This window comes from Prinia subflava, chromosome 6, assembly GCF_021018805.1.
Source record: "Prinia subflava isolate CZ2003 ecotype Zambia chromosome 6, Cam_Psub_1.2, whole genome shotgun sequence".
Lineage (NCBI taxonomy): Eukaryota > Metazoa > Chordata > Aves > Passeriformes > Cisticolidae > Prinia > Prinia subflava.
The window spans coordinates 34,605,458-34,619,236 of record NC_086252.1 but is presented as its reverse complement, the minus strand read 5'-3'; the positions used below and the strand labels follow the sequence as shown (position 1 = coordinate 34,619,236).

Genomic DNA, 13,779 nt, shown 5'->3' with positions numbered 1-13,779 from the left:
AGCAAAACTGCTCCGTGTAAACTTACACTCTTAATTATACACTTGCTCATTTTTGCTGTTGAGGGGAGGGAATTAAGATACAACAAAAATCCTTTCATTCTTGCAGGCTTAAAAGAAGTTGTGATACACTTATTTTAAGAAATGTGAAATCTATCTACATAGTAGTTGTAAATTTGGCTTGTTGTAAAATTAAATGGCATCAGTAGTTGAGAACCTGACCTCAGAAATGAGGCCTGCAAACAGGAAGTGATTAAATGATAACTTTAATAATAAAGTATTCTTGTTTTTTCCTTCATTAAGAATACATCCCATGGCTTTGGGAGGAGCTAAGCCAATGGAGATATCTACAAGTGGATTATCTCCTTCTTTATACTTGGTTTTATTTCCTTGTGGCAGTATTGACTCCAGTGAAGTTATTTCTCTCTTGTGCCAGAGGAAGAATAATGAGGAAACCTTTTCCCAGCAATCTGCAATGTAACCTTGTGGAAGACACTACTGTAATTTATATATTGATAAAATGAATATAATATATTGCACGGAGGTTTTGTGAGCTTTAATTAATATTAGAATAGTTTTACATTGAATAATGATGGAATAGTCTGGAGTTAATTAACTCTAGATCTCAAGGACATCAGCCCATGGTGGTTGAATGCAGCAGATAGTGTGGGTGTGCCAAACTTCCAGAATTGCCCTCTTTTAAAAGCCATTGTTTTCAAGGTGCCCCAGTGTTGACTTTCAATTCTTTGTTTGCACATTCGTCACATGAAATATAATTTTTATAGAAAATGGAGGAAGGATTTGGTCATTAAAATGTGTCTAAGGAAATAGGTGAAAATAGATATGTGTCTTTAAGTGGAACTTCGCTTACAGAAATACAACCTTGAAAATCTGATTATTTGAAACAATTTAAAAATATTTTCTGTGGCAGGAGAGATGAGTCGGAAACCTCCCTACTGATAACATGACATTAAAACTTGTTGGTTTCTACCTAGTGAGTAAAGCTACTTCATGGTGAAATATTTAGAAAAATGCAGATTTTTCTTAACATTTTATTCTGTAAGAGTAGATCATGGCGATGTTGTTCCTGTCAGGTTGGAAGGGTGATGGGCAGCTCCCTCCAACCCTCAGCTGGATGTTGGAGTTCCCTGAGTGAGGGTATCAGGCACCACTACATTTTCATATTGCTCCTATCATTTGCTTTGATTTTTGCTCTCTGAATCATTTCATTTTCACTTTTGATTTTCATTGTGCCATTTTTTTATTTCTTTTTCCCTTCCCCTTCAACCATTTCACTGTAACCCATTCTCATTTCCAGAAGAGCACCCCTTGTGTGACGTAGGGGAGTTCCTGTGCCACGATGGTGTCACTTGTGTATCCTGGCACTGGCTGTGTGACGGGGAGCCCGACTGTCCCGACGATTCTGATGAGTCCTTAGACACCTGTAAGTAAAGGAGGAGCCACTCTTGGATTTTATCTCCCTTTAAACTGCAGTTTTCATTCTCGCTGACTGCACAACTGAAAGGGCTGATTCCATTTTGGTTTATGAATCCCGTATGAGGGGATTTATGAATCCTGCCAGGGGAGCAGGTTAGAATCTTTGTGTAGGTGGGAGACAGAAGGAATGGATGAGATGGAAGGAAGGTGTTTTGTTCTTGTGCCTCTCTGTAATGAGCTCTGCCACTGGAGCATTTATGCCCTCTGCTCTCCCCGAGCTGGCGATGGGCTGAGAGGGGAGAGGCAAATGTGCTCCTCTAAATGCATCTAGAGAGGAGTGCAAAATATTTTCAATACAGATATAAAAAGCATACCAACATCAAAGGGAGGAATGAAAGACGATGTGAGAGCTATGAGGGGGAAATAAGCAAAGAAAGGAAGGTGATGGAAAACTTTAATAAAACATATTTAATTATAGTGAAGACCTTGTTGATTTTTTTAATGTGGCTAAAAGCTTTTGAACACCAGAGCAGCAACCTTACAGACTTCTTTCTTATCAGCCTTGTAGACTACTGATGAGGTGTTATTAAATCTTAATGTTCCCTTGTTTCCTGTGTTCTGAGGAAAATGAGGGAATTTCCTGGTTTTATCCCTGGGATAATCATTTAATGTAAGAGGAGAACCATGTATTTTGTATCAAAGCAACGCTGACAATCAGGAAGGCTGGAAATGGGGTTTGCTGCTCAAAGAAAAGAAAATATCAAACATCAGACAGTATTTAGGAGTCTAATCTTTAAAATGAGGGGCAGAAGCTCAAGATGTCTGGGAGCCATTTCTGTCTGGCGGTGCTGATTGCAGCCTTGCTGCTCTGCAGCTGATCAGAAAATTGCCTGGGGGCTGTGGAGGGTGCTCTGATTATCCACCTTCCACACACTTTGGGACTCTCAGCAGCAGCAGAATCCTGCATGGGAGGTGTTGGGTACAGCAGGGGTTTTGTTACTGCACTGCTGGTTGGGTACCCTCTTCTCTGATGTGTTTTCAAGCACAGCGTTAATATGTGCAGGGAAAAGTTTCTCAATCTAATGAATATTGAAATGGGAGCACACAAATGGTCACACACAGAGTTTTTCACTTGTTTCATGATATTCACTTTGTAGTTCCAAGTCCAACAGCTTGCTGGATGCCCAGGTATTTTTCTCTTGAGGGCTTTGTGTGGTTATTGCACTGCTTTGTAAGACCTGTGTTCAGCAATGCCATTTAAAGTTGTGGTGTGTTAAAAACATGACATTTGGAGTTTTTTGATGGCTTGAAGAAAAGGGAAGGAGTGGCAAACAGTCTACACTTCTCTAACACCAACCAGCATGCTCCTCTCAGAAACCCCTTCCCCTTTGCAAATGTGAGCAGTTCTTGTCAGATGCTTTCCTTAGGCTGTCCTAAACCAAAGGCAGGGGTCAGCACCGTGGCTTTTCTGGTTCTAGAGAAGGAAGATGCTGGAATCTTGACTCTTTTCCAGCTTCCATGGCCCTTTGGTTAATGAGGTGTGTGGGCTGAGGTAATAATTGCCTTAGGTTTGCTGCCCTCTCCCAGTGCAACCCAGCCCAGGGCTGAGTGAGACCCAAGCCACAGCGCTGGGGCATTGGTGAAATTTTGTTACATAATTGCTCACAATTCTGTTTTGCACAAATGGTTCTGTATTTTTTAGTCAGCACAATTTGCTGTCAAATTTCTGAAATGTGTGTGCCTACTCTGGCTTCATCAGGTAAGTTGTTTCTCATTTAAATGAATATGATGCTTCTGAATTTTCCTGCTGATACTTTGCACTGCAGTGTCTGTAGGAACTTATAAATTACATTAAAAATATTCTTATGATGTATTTGATCCCTGGTGCTAGTGCCAGGGACACAGCACATTCAGTTTTTGTGCACTGAGCCTTGTGTCTGTTTGTTTTAGATGAATTTGTCAGCTTTTTTTTTGACTTACGTATGATGAATTATTTGGTGTAGCCTGACAGATATTGCTAGTTGTTCCTATAGCCGTAAACAAATGGATTTTGATTGATTTTCTGTGGATTTGTGCCTAGTAATAGGGTTTTCTGGGTTCTAATAATGTGCAAGCATTGATCAAAGCTTTTCCTGCAAGTGGAAGTTCTTAACTTCTCTCCTGTGGGGATTTCAAAGTGCAGAAAAACAGAGAAATTCTCAAGCTGCAGCTTTTCCCATGGTGAGAATATGAGAAGTCTTATTAGTCTCATTGCTCAAGCATCTATTTACAGAAAACCTAGAGGAGCTAAATATCTTTGTGAGCAGTCTCCTGGCGTCTTTTTAACCAAGAGTTGCAATAGAACCTGGAAATTATTTGTCTGCACAGACACACAGGATGTGCCTGTATCAACTAATTTCCTCAGGAACCCACCTACAATCCTTTATTAGTGTTTGTAAGGAGATCTGGGATGGGACAGCAGAGGGGGAAATGGTGACATCCTTAGTTATTGTTGAATTCAGTGTGTGAAACCCAAAGGCTCTGGCAGGGCTCTGTGCAGGCACAGGTTCCCTGGGCTTTCAGTGGTGTGCTGGAGGTGTCCTGGCTCTGTCTCTGTGGTGTTTGCAGTCAGCAGAAAGGTTCCAGCACCAATCTGTTCCCTTTCTGCTTCCACCTTCCTCTAAATGGTCTCACAAACAGCTTTGGAAAACCAGAGGTGAACTCCTACAGCACCTACACTTGTGTTGTCTTCTCTCAGCAGCTGTAGTTCTTCTTGCTGTCTGAAAATTCTCTTTTTTTGCAGTACCAAGGAACCTGGGTCAGTAATTTATAATGAATAATTTAATGAACAAATTCTGTTGCTTTTCTGTTCCAGAGTTGTTCATGAGAAAATTGATTTTTTTGAAAAAAACCCCCCACATATTCATAACACTTTTGACCAAGTAATTTTTATGCTTTCTTGGGTGGTCTCTCGGTTGTTCAGGGTTTTTTTGCAAATAGTCGGGATTCAAAAATCAATTTACTCAATCTAATCAGATGATGCTGGGTTCTTCAGTCGGCTAAATCATCAAGCTCTCAAAATCAATAGAACTTTATCAGCCAGCCCAGAATCTGGCCAGACACTTTGGCTTTTACAGATAGCTGGGAGTCTGGAGGTTGATGCAAATGTTCAGATGGCCTTTCTGTTAAAAGGAAAAATAAAATGTCTGCCTGCAGACTCACCTGACATGTGATTTTGGTGAGACAATTACAAAACTCCAATCCATTGTTGAAAAGCACAGAGTTTAAAAACATAACTTTGACAACAGTTTGTATATTGGTATCATCAACTTATTCCACTACTGCCAGCTGTAGGCAGTTACTGCCTAGAAACATCAATGTAATACTCCTTTTCTTGGGCATGACTTCAGTGGTGATTTTTTGTTTGTTTGTTTTATTTTTGGTGTTTTGATTGGATTTTTTGCCTTATTATACCATTCTTGCTACTAGTGTTGGTCCTAAGCTGTAAGTAGTTGCCTATCTCAGCAACTGTAAGTAGAGAACTTCACTAAATTTTTATATATTAGAAATCCAGTTAGTAACTTTTTTTTTAGGTACCTGTGTGTTTTGTTTTCCACAACTGTACCTCTCAATAACATATTCATCCTAGGTAAGCCACACCCAAGGAATACCATGGTTTCTGAAACCAGACAAATATTTGATGTGATGTGCTATTACCTGCTCTTCTCCTCAGCCTCCTACTAACGGAGCTGAGATCTAAAAGGTGCATTGGCAAATTACTCCTTCCATTTAGTACTTAAGGCTTTTTCTGTGTTTGCAGCCTTAGAACTCACCGAGCCTGCACATTGTTTCCAGATCTCAGCTCACCAGTGCCTCTCTGTCACAATGTGTTCTGCCAGGGCGAGGTGAAACAAAGGAGCAGGGAGAGAAGTTGCTTAATTTCTGTAGCTGCTTTTTGAAACTGCGCACACTGATGATGTTTGGGTATTGTAATGCTGGGTGCAGCACTTCCAGCCAAGGCTGCTGCTTGTCTCCCAGCCATGGAGCAGGGGAAGGGGCTTCAACAGTGCCTGGTAGTCATCAGTGAGGAGAGACACGAGGTCTGCAATGAGGGAGGTTCCCCTGAGCTCCTTTCGTATCCCCCTGTGGCAGAACAGGCAGCAGAGCTCTGCAGCAGCACAGAACCATCATCAGAACCATCTATGACCCCAAGGACTGCTTGGATGCCATGAGTAACCCCTGAGAGGGGACAAAACCCTACAGTGTCACATCCCCCATTAACAGCTCTGAAAGGAGCTGCCAAGCCCAAAAGTGTTTGACGCTCATTTATCCTGAAAAACAAAATCCTGAAAGCATTTCACTCCTCACAGCCAGTCTGCAATTCTTCTCTCTTCTATTGTCCTCAACTGCCCTTTGTTCGTGATCCTGACACTGATGATCTGGTATTTGGGCTTTCCTAAATGTTAACCAAATACTGTCTGCATACCTCCACCCACACAATTTATTTGTGGCTGACTAGCCCTGCGTTGGAGCAACTCTGGTTGCCATTAATAAATCATCAAATCTGAATGGTCCTGTCTCTGGAAGTTTGAGGAGATGAACCCTTATTGTAACATGTTGAAATTATTTCTGATAATTATCTTCCCCTGGGATTTTAGGAACTGTCAGTGTCTATAATCATGATTAAACTGAAGTTGGAAGAGCAAAAGAAATGCAGCAAGCAGAAGTGCCTTGTTTAAAAGCTTGACTCTCCCTTTGTTTGCTAAAAGTGTGCCTTTCATTCTCTGGGTGCTAATTATGGGAGACTAGTTTCAGAAGCTTAAAAATTGTTAATTGGGTACCTCTGTTGTAGTTCTTTTACCAGCAAAGGATAAGATAATTGGATGCAATGTTGCTCTTGTGGTATGAAACAATAAAGATAAAATTTCCTAAAGCTCCTAATTCTTTTATGAGTAGATTCATTGAAATTCAATAGAAGCTGGGATCCCAAACCACTCTTTAGTAGCTTTGGAAAATCCCAGCTCAATAAATAATGTGCATACATTGAAGGTGCACTGCCATGAGGCTGCTAAAGGTAAATGAAGGAAACACTGGACACGAGGGGGAAATGTGGTCAATGTGGTCCTGTGTTTTCACTCTGTATGACTTTGGTGTGTGTAGTTATCATTGAACAAGGAATCTGGTATACAAAATACCTTTTTACACCTATTTTGAGCAAGATATTTAAACTTCTTACTGGCCAGATAGTAACTTAACCTGCTTTGAGATGGGTACTCCCCTTTTCTCTCTGCAGCAGGATTGTTCCTATCAGTAGTGTAAAACTTCTAAAGCTGTTACAGGAAATGAACCACAACAAAATGACAAATGTCAACAAATTTTATCAAACTGCTGCTAGTTTACATAAAATTAAGTTAAATGCTTAATGCAGCAATACAATGTTGCCAGCTTTTATGTTAGCTGGTGAGGAGTGTTCCTGACAGAACAAGATGAATGTTTTGAAGGAGTATTAACTTTCCTGATACTGTTTTACAGACCTGAAACAAAACATGCTTCTTAATGTGGTTCTTCTCGCAGATTACCCTGGGAAAAAGCTGCTGTGGTTGGTGAACACTGGCAAAGAAAAGACTTATAAAGGCATTTTTATTCTGGCTGGAGCCTTTGCCATCCTATTTACTGGCATGTAGTCTGTCAGGGTGCTGTGCTTTATCCCATCCAGGTAGTTTGCTGCTGTCTGCTGGAAAATATCTTTGTGACTGAGATTTTTTTGTCTCCTTACTTTTTCTTTTGGGAAGCTAGAGAGCTCAGTCTCTCCAGGAAATGGTTTTGCTGGTGTGATGGGATTGCTGCTGTTGGTTAATGGGGAATTAGAGCTATCAGTCTGGGAAGGATGGGTGTCCATGGTGCTCTAAGGTTGCAGGGAAGCACCCCCTTGAGAGCAGTCCTGCACTGCCATCAGTGTGCAGGAGCTCAGCCTGTCCCACTGCGGTGTTTGGGCTGCTCCTGATGGTCCCAGGTGCCATCCTGAGGGGGCTCGTTCTTGGAGGATGTTTCTGCATTTCACTCCCCTGACTCTGCTCCTCTTCCCTCTGGGCTCCCCAGCTTTGGCTGCTGGGAGTGCTTGCCTTGGGCCAGGGGATAACTTTGATGCTGCTGCATTTACTTCCAGCCAGCATTTAGGCAGTGCTGCTGAGTCTCCAGAGAGCTTTCAGAGGCAATTCCTTTTTTATAATTTCCCAATGGGCTCTAATGCAACTTCTGAGGCATAAGCGCTTTGTCCCATCACTGCCTTCTCTGCATAAATTAGTTTATTCACTTTTTTCAGGGGGAGTGGCTTTAAATACTTGGTGGGATTAGACAGTGTCATGTACCACCGTGGGAACTAAAATTTACAGCAGGCTGAACATAAAGATCTTGGAAGAGCAAGGTGTGAGTCTGTGCTTGAATCAGAAATGTAGAGATTCTCATTCCTGGTGAGTCAGGCACTGCTGCCTCAGCTCTGAAGGGCTGGCAACAGCAGCATGGCCCTCTGCAGCTTCATGAACTAATGGGCCACTTCTATTCTTAAATGATTATTTACAAGTGCTCTGCTACACTCACGTGTACATTGGGATTTGACAGGGAATAGAATTACTTGCTTCTGCTAATTTTCTTTAAAGCATTTTAAAGAGTGAAAATACTCAGTTACATTTGGTGCTTTTTCAGGTATTTTTTTCCCTAGTTTATTTTCTCTTCTCTGTATTCATTTCACTTTGGTTTCCAGTCTGAAAGTTCTTCAGCATTGTCCTTTACATAGTCCAAACACCTAAACCTGTTCCAGCCAAATACAATTACCTGAAATAGTAGCTGAAGACTCAGAATTTTATTATCACTCTGAAGTTGGTGTGTTACATATGCAGCTATTTAAACAGTTATTTATACCTTGCCAATGTAAACACTTACATTAAGTCTTACTGTAGGCAAATGGTTTTGGTAAGGTGAGCTCATTTCTGGTGTGCTAGGAACAATTCTTGCCTTGCAAACATATAGCAGAAGATTTGTGTGATGCACAAAAAGATTAAGAAAGAAGAATTCCTTTGTTTTTTAAATGCTTTCAATGCATAATAAGAGTATCTGTATAAAAGATTTTCACTTCTATTCAATAGAGTGCTAGGATTTGTCACCGAGTACATAAAATGCAGCATAATGCATAAAATTAGATTTGATTTTGCCTTTGCACATGGTGCAAAATATTCAGAATCTTTAATTATGAATTTGGGGGGTTGATGGTGTCAAAACCACAAGTTTTCTAGTCGGTGTCAAAGATGAGATCTACATGGGGAGGAATCATGGACCTGTTACTGCACAGAAACTCAGCAGCCCTGGCGATCAAATAAGTGTAATTTCTGTGGCTCTCTGGCTGCATGTTTTCCTTTGGAATAAAGTAAGCAACAAGAAGTTCAGTGTTGAAGGATGTAAAGGTCACTGTACCTCTCAGTGACACAGTTATTAGAAATACTGCCTTCTTCTTTTTGCCTGCACCTGATTATCCTGAGCACGATTTTCCAAAGTGATTTATGGGGAATTCAGTTAAATGACTGCCTGCAAAATGAGCTTCTTTTGAGGTCTGTGGAAACATGGAGATGTAATCCAAGGCCAGCACAGAGCCTTTGAAGGGTGATGCCCAATACCTAAAACTCTGAAATAGCTCATTTATGGATTAATTGCTTGCTAAAATTGCAGTTCCTACACAGAAGCAGATCTAATGGGATGTATACTCATAAGAAAAGAAAATTAAAAGATCAGTCTTTTGGAAAAGCTATAAAAGTAATTCATACTTTGAAGAAGACTTTGTTTTTAAGTTTTTTAACCCAAAACAATTTTATTTTCATAGCTAAGCTACAAATTACCCCCCAAAAAAACCCTAAAAAAGAATTGCACATGGGGAGAGAAGAGATGGAAAGTCAGGGCATGGTTTGTCTTTGCTGAGGTTGTGCTGGCTGTTAAGCCCAGCCTAATGGCTTTAGTTTTTCTTTTTTGGAATTGACCTCTTGACAGCATTTGCCCCAAGTGAGATTTACCCCAAGGCACCTCCGAGATCACTGGGGCAGAAAGTGCCTCCAGATGGGGCAGGAATTGGTCACTGGGCAAGGGAGGGAGCAGAGATGTGAGGTTGCAGCCTGCGTGTGTGTTTGGGCTTCTTTTAGAAACCTTTTCTGATAATTTAGTCCCCATTTCTCTGCACATTTCTTTACAAGCCATTTAATTTGTGTTCTGTTTAACAACAGTTTTATTTTTTATTTTCTTTTCTCCTCTTTCATATTTATGTCCTTGCAAATCTCTCAGGGCTTTCTGTACATCCGTTGAGCCCTTTCACTGTAGCACTGCATTTTCACACAGTATTTTGTTTCTCCCTAATCCTTGCTGTTGCTTTATTCATTACTTTCACACTTTTCTTGCTTTTTTTTCCAAGTTCTGCTGACAAACTATTAAAATTGCTATGAAAACTATTTTTCATTTTCTGTTTTCCTTTATTTTTCCTCTCTCATCATTGTCAACAGGTTCCCTTTCCCTTCTCATAGGCCTCATCAGTTTTGCTGATACCCAAACCCACTCGTTCATTTTCTGTCTCAGTTTTTATCTTCCCATTAACACTCCTTTGTGCCTTGCTGTCCTGTGATGCTGCTGTGGTTCAAGAGGCAGCATCAGGAAAAGGGAATATTTTGGGAAATGAGGAATGCACCTTTTGCAGGGTATTTCAGCCAGATCTCAGAGCTGATTGTGAGGGTGTCGATTTTTAGGCTCTCATTGAGGCTCTCATTGAGGCTTTCTCTGCCAGGAATAGCTCTGGTATAAGGGAAGTGGAAAAATTGCTGGATCCCAGCATTGTGTGTTGATTAGACATTGATAAAATGTAGAAACATATTTAGGAGAAAACACAAGTATATAGCATCATCAAACCCCTTCTTGGCTCTGATGACATCAAAAGGTAATTTTTGATAATGCAGGGATTTATAAATTACAGCAATCTTGGGTATGGAATGGCTTGTTGAAAGATTTTTATCTGAGGTGATGCTACTTCACCCAATTGCACTGAGGCTCATTACAAATGTTTATAATTATAATGATACATCTGGCCTGTAGATCCTACACTGGGAGAAATGTCATGGACTTAAATAGAGGGCTGGATGGAATCCTTATTTATCGCTCGAAATTGCCAGAGTAATAATCATTTTTCTTCTCCTTCAAAATTACCAATGAACACAGCTCTCATCAGCAAGCAGATGAATTTCTGGAAGAAAAGTAAAATTGCTCTTTTTGAAAATAGGGCTGTGATTTAAAGTAAGAGTTTATATACGTTTTTAGTGATGACAGGCACAGCAGTTTTAGTCAGCAAAGAGGGCACTTTTCCATGGATGAAGAAACAGTGCAAGACTAAAACCTCTGCTCACAAAGAGCAGTGCATAACCATGACAGAGGACTGGAGCTTACTAAAGCAGAAAAGGAAAAGATAAAAAATAATTTCAAATTAATTGAGATTTAATAAGGATTTAATTCCTGAAGTTACAAATGTACAGATCTAATCCAGGGAGTCCATGTTTTAGCAGCTCTTACTCATGCCCAGCTAGTTCTGGGAGAACTGAGCTGTGCAGAGGAAACATTTTCAGCCCTGTGTTGCCAAACACCTTCATGGGACATTATTCAAAGGTGCATCAGCGTGCATGGGCAACCACTTTGGGGGACTGTGAGCTGTGCCTTCAGAAACCAGTCTGAAACTGTGTTCAAAAATTGGGATAGGAGGTAATTTCAAGTTAGTTTTACTCATGAGAGCATCCATTTACAGGACTGGACCCAAATTTCTGTTTTTACTTCTTCACAGAGAATGCTAAATTTATTTTTACCACCTGCCATTTATAAACTTGTTAAAGGCACAGGTGTAGCTGTTAATGGTAGGTATGCAATAACATGAGTTATTTCAGAGATGTGATAAGCTTATTTTTTTATTATTTAACTGTTGTAACAAAATCTAGGAGTGTGGGGAGAAGCCTATTTTTTCATAGTATAATAAAATCACCTCTGAAGTTTTCCTTCTCCTCCCATCACTTGCTAAGCATTCATAAATAGGCCAGGGCTACAAGGAGTGTCTCTTGCTGCCTTTGTGCTCAGGCTGTGGAGAATATTGTGATGGCATTTTCTAACTCACTCTTATTTTCTTTGCTCTGCTTCTGCACCAGGCTATTGATCTCTGAGGCAATTTTTAAACTATTTAGGCTGAAGTTGTCTGAGGTGGTTCTCCTCTTTTTGCAAGATGTAGCTTCATTTACAAGTGTGCTGTGTAACCTGAAGCCAACGAGCTCAGGTACAAAAAACCAGGTCCAAATAATGAATAGTATAAATAATGGATATCTGCTCTGCTATGAAGAGAGCAGTTACATAGTATAACACCTGTTTGGTTCAATAACAAAGTAAAAACCACATTATTCTCTACTGAAATCTGACTGTCTTTCATAGAAAGAATAGCAGCTGTTGTCACTTAGCCTTTCAATGGGTTTGTCTCCACCTTCCAAACCCTTTCCAGTCCCAGCTGATGCTGTCACCCCTGGCTGTGCTGTCACCCCTGGCTGTGCTGTCACCCCTGGCTGTGCTGTCACCCCTGGGCAGGAGGACATGCAGTGAGCTGGCGCCAGGGTCAGTGTGGGCTTTGTCCAGCATATGAAATTAATAAGGGAACACGTTCACACACTGTGTTTTCCATAATAACAAAGACTTTGTTCCATTGAGTTGTGAGTCTGAGTTCGAAACGAGACATTTCAGTTTAGCAGCAGCCTTATTTTCACAGTTGGGTTTTTATTCAGTAACCAGTAGTAAGTTTGCTGTCCCAAGGCAGAGCATAATCTTCTCTCTCCTCTTTACCCAAAGCTGGGGTTTGTATTTTGTTTTTAATTTCTGCATGCAGATGTAGGTGTACTGAGGGCTGTGGTTTTACTCATTAGACTCCTTGAACACCAAGTCTCATTTCTGTTTGGCTGCACTGGAGTTGTCTCTGAGGTCAGGCAGGTCAAAGCTGCAGTTTCTGCAAATAACCATAGAACTTCTTCCCTGCTAACAATCCCAGGGATCTGAATGTGCCTGATGAATGAGGTCAGCTGAAATGAACCACCTTTGTATTTACAAAATCATTTCATTTGCCTTGTTCTCATCCTCCTTCACGGTGGCTTTGGCCTGGCCTTCCACCCGAGCCCCTCCTTGATCTGCAGTGGATGTCGTGCGTACCCTGTGTGACTTCATGGCAGGAGGAGGAAATTACAAGGAGATCATTAAAGTGTGAAATTAAATTCTTAAAGATGACACATCTAAAATGGTTAAAACATTACCCCCAAAACAAACAGTGCCATTGATCCTACTTAATTACCTGCTTAATAATTTTATACCAATGTAAAGCATATTGATGATGCACTAATCCATTTCATATTCACTGCCACCACAGATTTTCTCCTCCTTATTTGCTTTGAATCTCATCATTATCGTGCACATAAAACTAGTATTCTTAGAATTTTTATAGTGGCATTTCCATATAAAATGAGGAGCAGTCCAATATATGAATACTAAACAGCTCATTAACATGGTTTGTAATATATTTATTCATGATAAAAGCAGCTGAGAAATGCTGATATAAAATAGTACTTCAGTCCAAGAGTATGTCTAAGATTAGAAAAATCATGCCTTGGATAATAAATACTTCAGGGAAAACACGAAATCTTAAATACAAATAACATCAAATAAAGAGCTTTGTATGCTTAATTAAACACATTAACAGATACATTTATTTCCGTTAAATAATTAATATATTACTAATACTAGCAGGCAGAAAATTTGTGTTTTAAAAAAATAACCTGAAAAGGTTTTTATTTCAGGAGAGAAAAAAGGTTGCCTTTAAAAGACATTAATGACATTCTTCTGGAAGTGGCACAAAGATTGTTAATGATCAAATTACACAGCAAGCAGAATGCATGGAAGGAGAGCCTAATCTACCATGTCAAGAACCCTGATCTTTAAATTTGCTCTCTATGAGCACGGCCCTGTCTGCAGCCGAAGGAACAGAGGATGGTCTGTGGAACAATTTAAGTGATGAACGGTTCCTTCTCTGGCCATGTGCATTAAATGTTGGTCCTTGGAGTTATTTTCTTTGGCCTTTCAGCCGTGCTCGCAGTGCCCAGGCCAGAGGAACAGGCTGTTGTGAATTACCTGTCCACAACTGGCCCAAGGCTGTGGCAGAGAAAAATCCTCCATTCGCTGGAAGCATTTTAGAGACTGGAGCTGGAGTTCAGAAATACATACTGCAGGAATAATTGATGCATTGAGGGTTCAAGTGGTTATAAATTGATAATT

At 40.4% G+C, this 13,779-nt stretch overlaps 1 long non-coding RNA gene across 1 annotated transcript in view; it reads left to right on the top strand.

Moving 5' to 3' along the window:
- The first annotated feature begins 1,319 nt into the window (after nt 1–1,319).
- Nucleotides 1,320–13,779, top strand: part of LOC134552379 (uncharacterized) — a 99,707-nt gene continuing 87,247 nt past the window's right edge. Inside the window, exon 1 of the long non-coding RNA XR_010080848.1 lies at nt 1,320–1,441. This is a non-coding gene — a long non-coding RNA (uncharacterized LOC134552379). The remainder of the gene's footprint in view (nt 1,442–13,779) is intronic.